This window comes from Salvelinus sp. IW2-2015, linkage group LG6.1, assembly GCF_002910315.2.
Source record: "Salvelinus sp. IW2-2015 linkage group LG6.1, ASM291031v2, whole genome shotgun sequence".
NCBI lineage: Eukaryota > Metazoa > Chordata > Actinopteri > Salmoniformes > Salmonidae > Salvelinus > Salvelinus sp. IW2-2015.
In genome coordinates this window covers 14,722,936-14,735,985 of record NC_036845.1, presented here as the reverse complement: position 1 = coordinate 14,735,985, position 13,050 = coordinate 14,722,936, and the positions used below count along the sequence as shown (strand labels likewise).

At 46.6% G+C, this 13,050-nt stretch overlaps 1 pseudogene; it reads left to right on the top strand.

Annotated features, from left to right (window-relative positions):
* Positions 1-13,050, top strand: part of LOC111965163 (gamma-aminobutyric acid type B receptor subunit 1-like) — a 57,821-nt pseudogene that overhangs the window by 28,374 nt on the left and 16,397 nt on the right.

Here is a 13,050-nt window from a genome sequence, read left to right as displayed (position 1 = left end):
GTTAATACATTGAAAGCCTTGACTTGAATTTGTGAATATTTCTCATCAGTATTCATGGTTAAGGATGCCACATACTCGTTCTCTCCCTCTCTCTTTCTTTCCCCGTGGTAGCTCTGTATCGGTCCTTCTCTCTGTATCGTCTCTATCTCTTCGTTCCACTTTTTCCCTCTTCTCTATTTGTGGATCTGAAATGTTCTGCCATGCACTTCTATAGCCTTCTTTTCATAATGATGTTTTGATCTGTCGTTCATTTTCAAAGTGTTTCTTTTGCTTGTTTTCGTTTGAACCCTTCATAACCCAAGGACATTATGTAGGCAGGAAAGAAAGAGGATTTGAGAAGATGTTAATTGAACTCTCTTCTCCCTCTCGCTGTGTAGGAGGCAGTTATAAGAAGATTGGATACTACGACAGCTCTCAGAAGAATCTCTCCTGGTTCGGCAACGATGTGTGGATAGGTGAGGCGGAGTTGATTACATTTGTCTTTGTCAGGCTTCCTATGTATGTCTCTCTCTCTCTGTGTGTGTGTGTGTGTGTGTGTGTGTGACTGTCTTACTGTGAGTCATCTATGTAACCATCTATCTCGTTCCCCTCACATTAGACCTAATGTTACGCCTACTCTTTCTCTAATCCCGCGCTGCCTCCATCCATCATTTCCATGTCAGACAAATCACCACTTCTAGCTTTAAAAGCCATCATTTGGACCCTCATCCTCCTTCACCCAGAATGAGTTTACAGCCACAGCCCAGTAGCCAGACCACGGCAGTCAGGAAAGCCTGACCCCACCCACACTTCTTCACTTTAGGAAAGTTCAACATCCACCACAGTCTGCAGAGCGTGACACAGTCTGCAGAGAAATGCTGTTACTGTCYATTTGCTTCAGCCACACCAAGACAAATGTTGTAGTTCAGTTGTTTACCGGCCCAGCCCTCCCTTGAGAGGTGACACACTTGTGCCTGGGCTCAGAATTACTGCACTGCTAATCAATCGTGCATGCTGGGAGCCCAGAGAGAGGGCACCGTTGTAGACTTTTAAGGAAACGATTTGTTGCCAAGGCTTAGCTTAGCCTCCGAGGGGAGCGGGTCCAATCAGAGACGACTGTATGGTGACCTGTATCTATCTCTGTCCTTCACAAGGCCGACATACTGTAGGGCTGAGTTTGGTGGTCTTACTGTAGGGCTGAGTTTGGTGGTCTTACTGTAGGGCTGAGTTTGGTGGTCTTACTGTAGGGCTGAGTTTGGTGGTGCTTACTGTAGGGCTGAAGTTTGGGTGGTCTTTACTGTAGGGCTGAGTTTGGTGGTCTTAACTGTAGGGCTGAGTTTGGTGGTTCCTTACTGTAGGGCTGAGTTTGGTGGTCTTACTGTAGGGCTGAGTTTGGTTGTCTGTACTGTAGGGTCTGAGTTTGGTGGTCGCTTACTGTAGGGCTGAGTGTTGGTGGTTCTTACTGTAGGGCTGAGTTTGGTGGTTCCTTACTGTAGGGCTGGAGTTTGGTGGTCTTATTGTATGTGTGTGTATGTTTTTGTGTGTGGTGCTGTGGCTGGACGAGCGCTTAGCGCGTTGTGAGAGTGGGTCTTATCTTCTTCTGTAGGTTGCGGGCTGGCAGCTTTGGTGGTACATGTACTGTAGGGCTGATTTGGTTGGTCTTACTGAGGGCTGTAATGTGCTTCTGGTGTTGCTATCTCTGTGTGTGCGATGAAGGCCTTATGATGGTGGTTATCTCTCTATCATGTAGAGCGCGCACGATGCTATCTCTGTATGTGCTGAAGTTTCTGGTGGATCTTTGATGACTCGTTATGTGTTGTAGTTGTGCTGCCGTTCTTACTGTAGGCTGCGCACCTCGCGAGTGGTCTAGCATGATGATCACATGCGTGGATCGGCAGGCTCACTGAGACTGGTAGGGCTGAGGGTGTGGATTTTCCTACACTGTATGTGTCGCGTGATAGCTTTTGGAGTGTTCTCCACGAGCTTGGAGTGCGCGGGTAATGAGTCTTGAGAAGAGCATGGTAGTTTGGTGGTCTTACCTGTATGTGCCTGAGTTTGGTTGGTCCTACTGTAGGCTGAAGTTTGAGTGGTCTTACTGTAGGGCTGACGTTTTGGTGGGTTCTTACTGCGCGTTAGTGAATTTGGTTGGGTATGTCAAATACGTGATAAGAGGAAGCAGAGAGTGAGGAAAAGTAGAGGTAGATCGTAAGAGAACGAGGAGCATACACGACTATATACCATACTGTGAGGATATAGAGGTATCGACGAGATTGACCATATACTAGTAGACCACGATAGGAGGCAACGACAGTTACGAGTGGAGACAAGGGGGCGGTACGCCTCAAAAGCTCAGCAATACAGTAAGACCACCATCACAGCCCTACAGTAAAAACCGATCCAAACCAGCCGCTACCCAGTGAAGACCACAAACTCAGCGCCTACAGTAAGAACCTACCGAACCAGCCCTACAGTAGCCACAATCAGCCGACAGTAGACCACCTACCTACAGGTAACGTACCGACCAAACTCAGCCGAGCACGTTGAGAGACACGATACTCGACTCCCCAGAACTACCAAACTGCCACAGTAGCACCACAAACTCAGCACCTACAGTAAAGACCACCAAACTCAGCCCTACAGCAAAGACCCAACAACTCAGCCCTACAGTAAGACCATTCCCAAAACTCAGCCTACAGTAAGACCAGATCAAACTCAGGCCCTACAGTAGACCACCAAGCTCAGCCTACAGTAAACCAAACTCAGACCCTACAAGTAAGACCACCAAAATCTCAACTAGTCAGAGTACACCACGAGCCACACTCCAACAGCATAATCTAGATACGCACCAACTCAATCACGCTACACAGTAAGCTGTGATACGATAACCAGCCTAGAGACCACCAAATCGTAGAACAACCTAAACAGACCCGTAAATACGTCTGACAATAGCCCTAAGTAAGACCTTGTATTCTAGATACTCAGCCCACAGCCTTAAGCACATAACTGAGCTGAAGTATGAACTCGAATCTAGCGCTCTCGAACCATGGGTAGACCACCAAACTCAGCCCTACAGTAGAGCACCAAACTCAGCCTACTAAGTTTCAACCGACTATCCCCAGAGAATCCATACAGCGTCCGCAGAAGCTACAGTAATACTCAGCCGCTAACACGCAAACACTCAGCCCTACAGTAAGACCGACCATATCATGCCCTACAGTAAGACTCACCAAATACGAGCGAGATCCGCCTTAGTAGTACGGCTGTTGGAAGAGGACAGCGAGATAGATAGCAGGTCACCAACACAGTCGTCTCTGATTGAGTACCATGGCTCGTCTCTCTCAGTCTTTGGAGTAAGCTAAAGCGCTTGCAACGAACGCTAATCATCCTTAAAAGTCCTACAATCGTGTGCTTCGATCTCTGGGCTCCACCAGCATGCACGATGTGATTAGCAAGTGCAGTAATTCTGAGCCCAGGCACAAGTGTGTCACTCTCAAGGGAGGGCTGGGCCGGTAAACAACTGAACTACAACATTTGTCTTGGTGTGGCTGAAGCAAATCGACAGTAACAAGCATTTCTCTGCAGACTGTGTCACGCTCTGCAGACTGTGGTGGATGTTGAACTTTCCTAAAGTGAAGAAGTGTGGGTGGGGTCAGGCTTTCCTGACTGCCGTGGTCTGGCTACTGGGCTGTGGCTGTAAACTCATTCTGGGTGAAGGAGGATGAGGGTCCAAATGATGGCTTTTAAAGCTAGAAGTGGTGATTTGTCTGACATGGAAATGATGGATGGAGGCAGCGCGGGATTAGAGAAAGAGTAGGCGTAACATTAGGTCTAATGTGAGGGGAACGAGATAGATGGTTACATAGATGACTCACAGTAAGACAGTCACCACACACACACACAAGGAGAGAGAGACTTACATAGGAAGCCTGAAAAGACAAATGTAATAAACTCCGCCTCACTATCCACACATCGTTGCCGAACCAGGAGAGATTTCTTCTGAGAGCTGTCGTAGTATCCAATCTTCTTATAACTGCCTCCTACACAGCGAGAGGGAGAAGAGAGTTCAATTAACACTTTCTCAATCCTCTTTCTTTCCTGCCTAATAATGTCCCTTGGGTTATGAAGGGTTCAACGAAACAAAGCAAAAGAAACACTTTGAAAATGAACGACAGATCAAAACATCATTTATGAAAAAGAAGGCTATAGAAGTGCATGGCAGAACATTTCAGATCCACAAATAGAGAAGAGGGAAAAAGTGGAACGAAGAGATAGAGACGATACAGAGAGAAGGACCGATACAGAGCTACCACGGGGAAAGAAAGAGAGAGGGAGAGAACGAGTATGTGGCATCCTTACCCATGAATACTGATTGAGAAATATTCACAAATTCAAGTCAAGGCTTTCAATGTATTAACCAAATTACCCGACCTCGTCACTAGCAGGCAGCACGCGAAATGCTACCCAGTGCATGCAGGAAGAAGTAGGATTATAATTTGTGTTATCCATTAGGGGTCCAAAAAGAACGGAGGTACAAAATAATCCGCCACTTTAGCTTCGATCCAGGCCTCTTCCAATTAGACTGAAGGACTTGCCTCAAACACATTTATAAATAACACAATTTGCGTGTCCAAAAAATGCTTTGCTCTCAATCAACACGAGTGAGAACGGGGGGAAAGTCAGAAAAGCTTCAGCCTTGATCTGGATGAATGACTGACTGACTGACATTCATCACTCCACAAACAAAATGTTTTTCTTAAACTACTGTAGGATATCCAGAACAAGGAAAGGCTGAAAATATGGTTGAAATGGTGATAGATGACTTTACTTGCAGTTGCTCAATAAGGGTCATAGCCATCCTGGAACCCTGGCATCAAAACAGCCACATGACCCTGAAGGGAGAAGAAAAGTGCTACATCAAGTCAGAAATCTACTGTCATTCAGACTATTAATGAGCCAATACATACATTACACGTTTCTCTAATCCGGTCCCTGGGACAAATGGGTATGCAGGCTTTTGCTCCAACCCATTCCTAACACAAGCATAATTCAACTAACCCAAGGGCTTGATGATAAGTTTAGTTGTTGAATCAGGTGTGTTAATCCTCCAACCAGGGTTGGACTAACCTGGACCTTGTATAATAAGAAACACTCATTTGCGTTTTCCATTGCAAAGGATTTTCAAAAACATTTTTGGCCTCTAATGAACAATGGCCTAGTATATTCCTACTGGATGGACCCTCCCTCCTGTACTCCACAGACACGCCTTCAAATGAGCTGGTGTTGAGGGCGGCGGTAAGATCTCTGCTGTGATTGTCATGGTTTTGTAGTTGAAGTCCTCCAGCCTGCGGCCTTTGGCCTTCAGAGGGGCCACAGTCTTGTTGAGGGCCAGTGCCAGGGCCCAGACAGCGTCGTAGGCCAGAGGGGCCTCCTGGAAGCCCCCCGTCTCTTCCGGGTTCATACCCCCCCAGCCGGTTCATGCAACGCCCCAGGAACTCCTGAGAGGCTCTGATTGGACAGACATCGGGAAGGGGAGGAGTTGATATATATGAGGGTCACCCATTCGTGTGGCTTTCAAACTGAACTATTGTCCATCAAACTCATTAGTAATAATTTCTATAATTAGAATCACTATGTTAGTTGCATTAGGGTCAACTTAGATTTAGGCAATAACTGGAGCCTGCAAGCACTGTGTAAATGGATACGTATTACTAGCCTTTGACTCAAACGGTACCTGACTTAGCTCAAGGGCTAAGACAGCTATTTTTTTTTTACCAAGCTTTTTGGGCTAGCCAAATCAACAGAGTTCCATTGTCACCTAAGTTGAATATTTATTTAGGGAAATAGCAACGCTGGGCCAGGAGAGCATTTATTTCATAGTAAATGTCTAAATATGTGTCTCTGCCCTGAGAGCTCAGAAACATGTGGTGTGGAAAAGGCCTAAAGGGCCCCTAGAGGTATATTGGAAGAAGCAACATCAGCCACGCTCTGCAGGTAGAGGAAGGTATATGAAGCATATAATCAGACAGCTACAGCTGGCAGGTGTGAAATTGAAGGGACGAACGTGACCAAGATTGGAGAGCAGATGTTGCTCACACGAACGTTGGAATGGCTGGATCATAATCAATAACATTAAAATGAACTCGGTGGAGCTGATCCCTGGAATCAGTGCTAGATCCGGACCCAGATGTTCTCATCGCAAGGTTGGGGGCTCCGCGGACTACGAAAGGTCCCTCGGGGTTGAGCATGAGATCCCGTGTAAACCGTGGCCTCCAGCCGCCTCTGTCCTTGTTCTCGATGGTGCAGTTGATTGGAGAGTGTCTTTGATCTCTGAACCAAGTTATCAAAGCCGTACCGAACCAATAGAACCACACATAATTTCTTCTGCATAACAGTGTTCTCCTAAATCCTGGAGGATAGGGGAGAGAGTTGGAGGGGAGAGAGGGGAGAGAAAGCGAAGAGAGAGAAAATAGGAAAAAAGAAAGGAAGGAGAGAGAGGAGAGAAACATTTTGGAAAATGACAGAAAAGATAGAGAAGATGAAACACTTAATTGTCTGGTTAATGATTCTATAATTCCACAGAAATATTACTCTAGCTTCTCAAAAGGCTTACATGTCAATCAACACAACAGTACAAATAAGAAATTGAATTAAATTAAAAATGTAATTTGGTTCAGTAATAGAGGTCAAGGGATACAAATAGAAGGTCAATAAATATAAAATAGGCGACCGATGGATTTAATGGCTCAACGATAACTTGAGGTCAAAACAATGAAAACACTCAACTCGGCAGGAACGACACTTTCTGGCTTCCGTCTCATAGAATGAGCCCACAATTATTCTGGCAATCCTGGCGCGCGTAATTCAATGACAATGGAAGCGCAAATGATTTAAGCCATCGTAAATGAACATACATTCGCTATAGTTCAGAGTAAAATTAAATGGATAACAGCCTTTACACTTTGACTATTCCAATTCTATGGTACAAAACTCGGCCTACCTCGGCAACTTCACAGCCTGGCAGTTGGGCAGCTTGCTAATTAGCTCTCCTGCAATTAATTTCCTGTATTTAAATCACCCTCACTTCGGCTAACAGGCGCAAGCTGTGAAGCAGGGAGAGCAAAACAGCAGCCCCCCCCCCCATTTGAATATTTCATCAAAAGCACCTTGAAGGTTTCTTCGACAGCCAGCGAGACAGCCGGTCGGTGAAGGAAAGCTCTGTCTCAACACTGATCTCAATCCCAGCCCTCCTTCACACTCTGCTCCAGATCATCCCAAGAGTCTATATGAGAGAAAAGAAGAGAGGGGGTAGATAGAAAGAGAGAAAGGAAGTGAGAAACAAGAGAAGGAAAGACGAAAGAGAGAAGGGAATGGGGAAGATAGAAAGAGAGAAGGGAGTGGTAAGAGATTGAAAGACCGGAGAAGGGGTGAGAAAATGAGAAAAGGAAAGGCACAAGAAATTGAAAATGGAAAGACCGAGAAAAAGAAAGAGAGTAAAAGAGGAAAAGAGATAATAAAAAGGACAGAGGGAGAGAAGAGAAGATAATTTGGTGGGAAAAAAGAGAAAACAGAAGGCCAGAAGAAGGGGAAGATAAAGGAGGAAAAGAACGTAAGGGAAAGAGGGGAAAGAGGAGAGGATAGCAGTCAAGGAATCAAGGAAGAGGGGATCATTAACCTCCCATTAGAGGAAAAAGGACCCAAGTTGCCACATCATCCACCCCGGTTGCTCAACACACACCAAATATTCCAAACAAATTACTCAGAAATCCCACGATCAGGGCCTCCCGGGTGGCGCAGTGGTCTAGGGCAACTGCATCGCCAGGCTAGCTGCGCCACAAGAGTCTCTGGTTCGCCGCCCAGGCTCTGTCGGCAGCCGGCCGCGACCGGGAAGGTCCGTGGGGCGAACGCACAATTGCCTAGCGTCGTCGGGTTAGGGAGGGTTTGGCCGGTAGGTGAATACTCCTAGTCTCATCGCGCTCCAAGCGAACTCCTGTGGCGGGCCTGGGCGGAGTGAGGCGCGCTAACCGAGGGGGCCAGGGTGCACGTGTTTTCTCGACAACATTGGTGCGGCTGGCTTCCGGGTTGGAGGCGCGCTGTGTTAAAGAAGCAGTGCGGCTTGGTTTGGGTTGTGTTTTCGGGGATCGATGGCTTTTCACCTTCGTCTCTCCCGAGCCCGCAACCCGGGAAGTGTAGCGATTGAGGACAAGATAGTAATTACTAAAGCGATTGGATAAACACGAAAATTGGGGAGAAAAGGGGGTAAATTAAAAAAGGGAAAAAAGAAAATCCCACGATCAATTGTGGGATTGAATAACTTTCATAACCGCATATAAGTCCCACGTACGCACACACCCACTTCCCCACACTCATTTTGCTCATTAAGATGTGGGAGAGTCACTGAAGAGGAGGCTGTGGAAGAAAGGATAGAAGAAGAGAGACAGACGTAGGTGGCGAGAACAGTAGAGTGAGAGACAGACAAGAGACAGAGAGAAGAGATACAGAGACAGAGCGATAGAAAGAGAGCGAGAGAAGAGAGCATAGAGAGAAGAGATAGACGGAGGAGTGTACGACCGAAGTGAAGAACCTCTGTTTGGTCCTGGCTGGATGGTAAAGCGATCTTAGTCCAACTTCACACATTCTTGGGAAGAGGCCGTACCTGGTGGGGTTGTGTGGAGGGGGCCGATGAGGGTGGGGTGCGGAAAGAAGGTGGGGAAGGCGGTTCCTGTTGGACAAGGCTGGGAGAGCTGGAGGCCATAGGACAGACTGAGAAGAGAGACGAAGGGAAGATAAACATTTAAAGAACGCTACATTCAGCCAGGCAAATATGAACATGTACTAAATGTTATACCGATTTCAGATTGGAATTAAGAAGGTGAAGGGGTCTCTATTTGCCTACGTATCGTATCGATGACTTTTGGTTTCGTCGTTCAGAGCTCGCACCCTGCTGACAGTCAGGGAATGAGAGAAAAAAGTGTAGAGACCTGATGATTAGATGTCATGTCAAAACGTCATCGTACAATATCGAAGACCACCGAGCGGGTAAACAAATGTCGCTGGTGTATGGTAGAGGTAGTGGAGCCCCAATACATGGACACGCAGCAATACAGCTAGTGATCACGTAGAGTAGAATAGAGTTGTGCCTGCTCAACAAATTTGAGTGCAGTCAGTGGGACGAAATGGTAGATCAGCCTGTTGCAAAAACGAGCTCCAGCATTAGGGGTGAACGCACACGGGAAAATGAAATACGAAGGAGAATGGAGCAGCGGCGGGCGGCAGCAGAGAGGCTCATAAAAGAACAGCCACTTTGCAGGAAGCGAGAAGAGACAGTAACTGCCCATGATGCTTTTTTTCAGACGACCTGAAACGAAACACTAGCCCTGCAAAACTGAGTGGGTTCAGGGATCGTGTTCAGTTATGCACCAAATGGACTAAAACAGAAGGGAATTCACTGTTGGATGTTGTCCCAACAAGAAAAGACACCATTTTTGTTTTCCGTTTGCTAAATGTTTTGTAAATGTTTTCACCATGTGCCCGGGTAAATGAACTTTTTTCCTTGTATTGGGGTCAATATGAGAGATTGGCTTTAAATGTAGACTGGAGTTGCTACGCTAGGCTTTGGGAGATCCGAATACAGCCTATCAATTGGAGCAACCCAGAAGTCCCTTGATTCTGATCTGTTTGGTCCTTGCTCTTTTCCCTCCCTGAATAGGCTTGTTTGAACATGCAGAGAGATACTCATCCTAAGGGCTAAAAGAACAGAAATAATATGTTTGTTGGAAGATTGGTGGTGGTGTACACTCAACTCACTAAAAGAGCCTGTCCCTTTATGGTAAATGTATGTAATGTATGTATGGTATGTGTGTATGTGTGTATGTATGTATGTATTGTATGTATGTGTGTGTGTGTGTGTGTGTGTGTGTGTGTGTGTGTGTGTGTGTTTGTGTGTGGTGTGTGGTGTGTGGGTGGTGTGTGTGTGTGTGTGTGTGTGTGTTGGTGGTGTGTGTGTGTGTGTTCCCAAGGCACTAGTTGCTGACAAAGTGGAGGAGTAAAGAGGAGATTGGAAAAAAAAATAAAAGAGAATAGAGTTTTTAATGAAGGGAGAGAGACAGGATCGATAGGGAGATTAATTGGTTATCGCACATTTAATGCCTCGCCGCTAAAAAGTTGTATATGGTTGATTATGAAGGGATGAGAGAGAGAGATCAGGCAGCCAGAAGTGAGAGAGAGTCATTCGGGACACACACACACACAGGTATATGCTACGCACTAGGACACATGCACAGGAGCAAGCCTCGTGTGCTACCCGATGTCGCTCGCAGAAGGAGCTTGCAGGCCGGGCATCAGAAACTGTCTTGATGGGGACAGCGCTTCGAGAGTGATAGAGGATAGAGCAGACTTGGTGGAATTCGCCGGAGTTCATATCGACACACGCCCAGAGAGAAAGAGGAGCACGAGGGAGAGGGGGGAATATGGAAGAGTGCGGGAGATATGGGGGAGATTGAAGGGAATAAAAGGGGGAGACCACGCATGTACGCGGAAATAGAAGGGAGAGAATGAGAGTGTATGGGAAGAAAAGAGGAGGAAGATTAGGAGAGAAATAGGGGGGAAGGAGAGGAAGAGAAGAGGGGTGAGATATTGTGGGAGAGAAAGTGAGGGGGTGGGTAGAGAACAGGGGTAGAAGAGAGAAAGGGAGATGAGAGAGAGGGAGGGGGCAAGAAAAGAAGAAATATCAGAAAAAGAGAAGAACAGAACAGCGATCGATATTCAGCCCCTTTTGAGCGTCAGTAATAAAAGTGGGAAAAAGAATGGCCACCGAGAAGAGTTAAATCGAACCTGTCCAAAAAGAAGACAGGAAGAAAATATGACTGCAAACAAAAGAGGGAGGGGAGATATCACAACCCAACACCCCAAATCAGGGCCCATAATGTCCCGTTGTTAATTCAACAGTTTTCCACACCAGATTGCTTGTGACACTCACTGCAATGCATGGGAGTTTCTGTTCCTCTCTCTCCCCCTCCACAGCAAAATTCCCCATTAAACGTGTCAGGCTGATTTAGAATAGGGCCCTATTGAGGACTGGAATGGGGTGGCTTATTAACCTTGGTTGAGAAGGCCCCGTGCTGAATGGATAATTTGTTCATAAAACTAGAGGCACCGACCTCCGAAGCGCATGTATTTTACATATATGTGTTTGAGAGTGTGGTGGTATTGTTTGGTGATATCTCTCCCCCGTCTTTGTGCAGTCCATATTTTCTTCCTGTCTCTTTTTGGACAGTCGATTTACTCTCTCGTGGCCAATCTTTTCCCCATTTTATACTGGACGCTCAATAAAGGCTGAATATCGGGATCCTTGTTCTGTTCTTCTCTTTCTGATAGTTCTTCTTTTAAAGCCATCCTCTCGGTTCTCTCCTCTCTGTGTCTCTACCACCTGTTCTCTAAATCGCTGATATGTGTGCCCCTCACTTTTCTCTCCGCACAGGTATCTCAACCCTGCTCTCTTCCTCTCCTTCCCGCCCTATTTCTTCTGCGACTGATTCTTTACCTCCTCTTTCTTTCCTCCTCGTGTCTCTCTCCCCCTTCATCGCTCCGTCACATCTTGTCTCCCCTTATTATATGTGAGCCCTCGTCACTCTCGCCGGATTAGGATACGTCCCGTCTCTTCCGACTCCGAGTACGGAGTATTCCCCCTCGTCCTCTTCCTCTTGTGCTCTTCTGTAAGATGGTGTAAGGACGCGGGGGGAATCAGGCGAATAGTGAAGTGTTGCCATGTCCTAGAGCGTGATTGCTACTCCGTCTGAACCCACAGAATCCCGATCAAGACAGTTCTGATGCGCCGCTTTGCAGGGCCTCCGTATCCATCACTGGTAGCGAGGCTGCCTTTCCGCATGTGGAGACCTCAATGGAGTGGTGGGTAGACTACTGTGGGGTGTGTGTAGTCCCAATGCTCTCATTCTCTCTCTGTCTCTCTCTTTTGTTACAATCTCAAATCTAACCCTTAAAACTTTTTAGCCACAAGTATTAATTGGACAAATTAATCTCGCTATCTAGTCCTTCTCTCCTCTTCAATTAAAAAACTCTATCGTCTTTTTATTTTTCCAATCTCCTTCTTTTACTTGATACCCTCCACTTGTCAAGCCAAGCTAGGCCTGTGGAGACAACCACACACATCACAATGCAGCACAACGACACACACACACACACACACCGAACACACACACACAACAACACACCATCCGGGCACCACGCACCACAACACAGCAGACAGCACAAGATCATCACACCACACAGACCACACTACATACAACGTACGGATACATTACATAGCACTCACGATAACATGTCATACAATACATAAGCATACATCACATAGCATAAAGGATCAGGCTTTTAGGTGAGTGAGTGTACATCCCACCACGCACATCTCCACACAGTATTATTTGCTGTCTCTGTTTCAGCCCTTAGAGGAGTAAGTCTTCCTCTGCATGTCAAGCAAGCCTACTCAGGGTATGAGAATAAGAGCCAAGGCGACCAAAACGAGATCAGAATCAAGGGACTTGCCTGGGTGAATCCAGATTGTGAGGCGTGTATGGTCCGGGAGTCTGCTACCCAAAGGCCTAGCGTAAGCAAGACTCAGTCATACATTTTAATAGCCAATCTCATCTGACCCCTACAAGAAAAAAATGTTCACATCACGCGCACTGTGAAAACATTAAAGAACAATTTAAGCAACGGAAAAGGCAACAAATGTGTCTTTCTTGGTTGGGACAATCCAGTGAAATCCCCTTCCTGTTGTTAAAGTCCATTTGGTGGCAATAATGAAGCACGGACCGCACTGAACCAACTCGATTTTAGAGGGCGTGTGGTTGTTTCTGGTTCGTGGAAAGAAAGCACATGGGGTAGTAGGCCTTCTCTGTCGGCGCTCTCAGCTCGCACGTGAAAGTGGTTTTAATGAGCCTCTCTGTGCCGCCGCCGCCTTTGCCGCAGTCGTGTCCTTCTATTTCTATTCTCCCGGTGTGCGGTCTAGACCCCTAAATGTCTGGAGGCTGGTTGTTGCACAGGCATGATACCGATCCG